This window comes from Triticum aestivum, chromosome 2D (assembly GCF_018294505.1).
Source record: "Triticum aestivum cultivar Chinese Spring chromosome 2D, IWGSC CS RefSeq v2.1, whole genome shotgun sequence".
NCBI classification, from domain to species: Eukaryota; Viridiplantae; Streptophyta; class Magnoliopsida; order Poales; family Poaceae; genus Triticum; species Triticum aestivum.
The window spans coordinates 629,213,145-629,217,804 of NC_057799.1; the positions used below are offsets into that span (position 1 = coordinate 629,213,145).

Here is a 4,660-nt window from a genome sequence, read left to right on the forward strand (position 1 = left end):
GACCGCCTTTTCAGTTTTAGAAAAAACAAAAGAAAATGATGGAAATGTCAAAAAAATAAAATAAAATAAGTTTCCCATGTGATATGTGGTCTAGTTGTTGGGAAAATTAACAAATATGAATTTCGACTTTATTTGCAAAATCTCTCTGGAATTTCTTAAAATGGGCATAAGTTTTGCATACGAACTCGGATGAAAAAGTTTTTTATATGAAAAATCATCTACTCAAAAAGTTACATCCGAATTTAACTGGGGGAACCCCCGTTAAACATTTTCAACATCCTCAAAAACCTAACAGAAAAAAAGATACGGGGCTTTTAAGATCTGGAGAGGCAAAAAAATTCAAAAATTTCAAATTGTGGTCAAACTGTGGTCAAACAATGGTCAAACTAATTATTCTAGAATATTAGTGTTACTAAATAATTATTTAAGTTTTTTGAATTTTGGTCAAATCTGGTCAAACTGTGGTCAAACTGTGGTCAAACTATGGTCAAACTGTGGTCAAACAATGGTCAAACTAATTATTCCAGAAATATTAGTGTTACTAAATAATTATTGTTTTTTAAAACAATAGTTTCAAACTCAAACAGTGAAATGTGTCACTTCATGCTCAAGCTAAATTCCTGAGGGTTAATAGAATTGACATCTTACTATTGTCAGGAAAACAACAAGTGCAGACTTGGAAACGAGGGAGAATAGAACCCGGAAGTTAAGCGTGCTTAGGCTGGAGTAGGGAGAGGATGGGTGACCGTCCGGGAAGTTAGATGATTTGGAATGATGAGGGGTGATTAGAGATTAGAGGATAAATTGAGCAGTGATGAGGGGTGGTGATTAGAGATTAGAGGTTAAAATAATTCAGAAATTTGAAAATAAAAAAAATCGCAAAAAAAATTTCAAAAAAAAAATTCATAAAATTTCCTTTAGTCCCGGTTGGTAACACCAACCGGGACTAAAGGTGGAGCTCCAGGCTGCGTCCATGTGGATGGCCTTTAGTCCCGGTTCAAAAACCGGGACTAAAGGCCCTTACCAACCGGGACAAAAGCCCCCTTTTCTACTAGTGCCTGTAGATGTTGCTGACATTAACTTTGCGCAATTTCTGAACCCTACATGTGCAATTAAAGACAGTTAGTTCCATTAAAATTTATGTGTATTTGTTTCTTCTTTTGCTTTTGATTTTACAGGTAGGGTAATAGGCCTCCTATAATTCATTCTTATTTAGTAAAACATATGATTACTATTATTCTGCTTTTGCTTTTGATTTTATCTTCGGGGAGGGTAATAGGCTTCATATGATTCATTCTTGTCTATTAAAACTTTTGATTATTATGTTTATGCTTCTTTTTTTGGTTATTAGTAGGTGCTCTATGATCTTCTAGTATCCCTGTCCTTTCAAGTATTTTTCTTTGCATTATTACTAGTTCTGTGAATTTCCTTAATCAAATTTATTTGATTCAGGCATTGATTTTCAAAACTGGATGAGAGCATTTACAAAAAGGTTTCTGCATATGATCTGCATATCTTCAGGTAATGTTGAAATGTTGTAAAATAGAAAGTATATAGCTGATATGCATGGTTTCTTAAGTTGATATGTAAGATTTTCTTAAGTATAGATTACTCCATGTTGTAAAATAGAAAGTATAGCTCATTTATTTAGTTTTTCTAGCAGGTGCCTTTTGATATGCAAGATTTCTTAAGTTCAACTTGAACCATTTCTGTTTTTCTGTCATGCATGTAAATGGATTTGAATCTGTTAATGGTTTCCAAATGTGATGGAGTGGAATTTCAGTTCTGCAGGGCAATAATTTCTCTTGTAGTAATGTTCTGTCCCTAAGCTTCCAGCCATTAGAATATGTCTATGGATTTCGAGTTTAAGTACCGACTCTGCGTGTTTCCTAATTCAATTTTTTTTGGATCCAGGCATTCAAATTTCAAATCTGGAGAATAAAAATACAAAGGGATGAAGCATGTAGGCATCTGGAGGTGAGATGAAATATTTACCGTGGTGAGAAACTTTGTGGATTGTTCTTCCTGCTTCTCCTTCAGTCGCCCTTTGGGATTTTCTCCTCTATGTCCTTCTGGATCTGACCTCTAGGTGCCATCCATGGTGGCGGCGACATCACCTGAGGAGAGGAGAAAGGAGACGTGAAAGGAAGGAAAGGAATGGTCCATACGGATCTATGCATCGATGTGACCAGATGTGTTCGAGTGTAGCTGGATTTTTTTGTAATGGGTTAACGGGTCCGCTTTTGACCAGCCCATTGTGTGTTTTCAATTCACGTTGAACAGAAAAAACAGAAACAGAGTTGGGCTGGGCCATAATATCATAATCGACTGTCCCAGAATTTACGTCAGTCGATTCTGTTAACACTGTGGTTCTGTCTTTGTCGTTTGATCTGAAGTAAAGGGCAGATGTAAAATCGACTGACCCCGTTTTTGTTTTCAGTCGACTGGCACCTAGCCAGTCCCTCACGAAATAGGTCAATACCTTGATTTGTTTTTTTTTCACAAAAATCAACGTCGTGGCAGGTTGATTTGCTTCCTCAAAAGTCATGTTTCTTGCTTACTGGTTGTCGTTGTGGTCTGGATATGGTAATTACAAACCAAGGTACAACAGAGTTACAGCTCCAGGGGTCGAGAAGACTGCAACAGGTGGCAGATGAGTTTTGCTATCGTAGTAATGGATGGGAACCTTTAGTAAGGACTAAAGAGGATTACTTCCTAGTAAATGGAGAAGGGGAAAAGGAGGTTTATGCTATGCGAAACGTTTGTAGTCGGCGCGCCGGTCGAAGCTTCGGCCGGTCGCGCGCGACCCGTTAGATACTTTTTCATCGTGTGGCTAGCTAGGCATGTGGCCTCTCTCCCGTGGTGGGACGCGTGGCTGATGGGCCTACCGACCACTAGCACCAGGCCTTATCCTTTCGTCCAGGCTTCACATCCATTCATTTTTCTCGCCATCAACGCCCGCGGCTCTGGCGAGCATGCTCCCCACCTGCCCCTCTGCTGCTCCGGCGAGCGCCGCTCCCCACCTACCCCCATGCCGCGCTCCAGTGAGCACGCTCCCCACCTGCCCCTACGCTGCTCAGGCGAGCGCCGCTCCCCACCTGCCCCCGCGCTGCTCCGGCAAGCGCCGACTCCACCTGTGCCGGAACAGCTGCTACATCGCGAACGAGCGGATGAGATGCTGGAAAGCCTCGGTGGGAGCTGCAAGCGGGGATTATTTTTTGCTACAACTGGTGTTTTGTTTTGCTGGAATCAGCAATATTTTTTGCTACGATCCAGATTTTGGAAGTGCTTTTTTGCTGGAACAGTCTAAATTTTTGGTGGAACCGGCGAACCATTTTGCTACAACCGTGTTTGGTTTTTGTTACTACCGGTGTTTTGTGGATTTGTGCTACATCCATCTCCATGACATCGTCTGTTTTTTCAGTCGATTTTTTGCTACAACCATGCTATGATTTTGTTGGAGCCGAAGACAAATTTTGCTACATCCAGCCACGGCGGCGATGGCTTTTTTCTTCGATGGGATCGACAACCAATTTTTGATACAAACAGCGAGCAGTTTTGCTTCAACCAACATCTTTTTTAGCTAGAACCATTGGATTTTTTTTGCTGGAGCCTATGCTTTTCCAGAGATGCAAAGCTATTTTTGATACAACTGGCAAGAAATTTTGCTCCAACCAATATCTAATTTTGTTGGAACCAGCAATTCCAAAGCTGCGACAAGCGAAGCTTCAATTTGTTTTTCATTTTTTGCTACCACCGTTTTCTAGTTTGATGGAAGCATCACATTTTTTTGCTACCACCCGTTGTTTTTGGATGCGAATCATGGCGTCGTCGCCATTGATTCTGCAAGGGCGAGGGAGAGAGGTGAGGGGATGGGCAGCACCGCCGAGCAACGGAGCTGCAACCAGCAGCTCACCGGCGTCGAGCGCCTCGGCGGGCGGACGGGCTGACAAGCGTTGGCGGCGCCATGGCCGGGGCGGCGGGCAGCCAGGCCGACGAGCGTGGGTGGCCCCATGGCCGGGGCGACGGGAGCCGTGGCGGGCGACAGGGGGTGACGGGCGCCGCAGGTGAGGCGACCAGCATAGGAGGAGGATGAAGTGAGGGGGCATATCCGACGGCTAGGCGCGTAGGATCGTACGGTCCTGCGTAGACCGGCCGAATCGTTGCGCCGGTGCGCCGGCGCAGAGTAGTGCCCTTATGCTATGGACGACGGATCGGCTTTGTTTTCATTGGCAAAACAGGCTATGGTTATGCCCGGTGGCGGAGCTACCCAAAAAATATTGGGCGGGTCAGACAGTGCAAACAGTGCTACCAAATTAAAAATCAATGCATTATTATTGGATATACTCCATGTAAAGCTCCTTTGTGCTCCAGCCTAGGGCGGGCATGGCCCTTTGAGCCTTGCCATAACTCCGCCGGTGGTTATTATGCCTGTAGATGCTAGGGTTTATCTTTTGCGTTGTGTGCTTCAAAAGTCTGAAGTTGTCGTTTCGAATTGTTATCAGCGGGAAACCACCCTCACATCCAAAGAGAGTGTCCTTTCAGCACCTAGGTGTCTGTACCAGGGGCGGAGCTACAGGGTGGCCAGGGTGGGCCGCGGCCCACCCTGGGATTATGGAGCAAGCGGGCCAGAGAGAAAAGATGGCCCAAGCCAACGCAG

General features: G+C 44.0%; 1 long non-coding RNA gene across 1 annotated transcript in view; it reads right to left on the minus strand.

Annotated features, from left to right (window-relative positions):
• LOC123050569 (uncharacterized) overlaps window positions 1-2,149 on the minus strand; it is a 3,306-nt gene extending 1,157 nt beyond the window's left edge. The window contains exon 1 of the long non-coding RNA XR_006423795.1: window positions 1,996-2,149. This is a non-coding gene — a long non-coding RNA (uncharacterized lncRNA). The remainder of the gene's footprint in view (window positions 1-1,995) is intronic.
• Window positions 2,150-4,660: the final 2,511 nt, after the last annotated feature.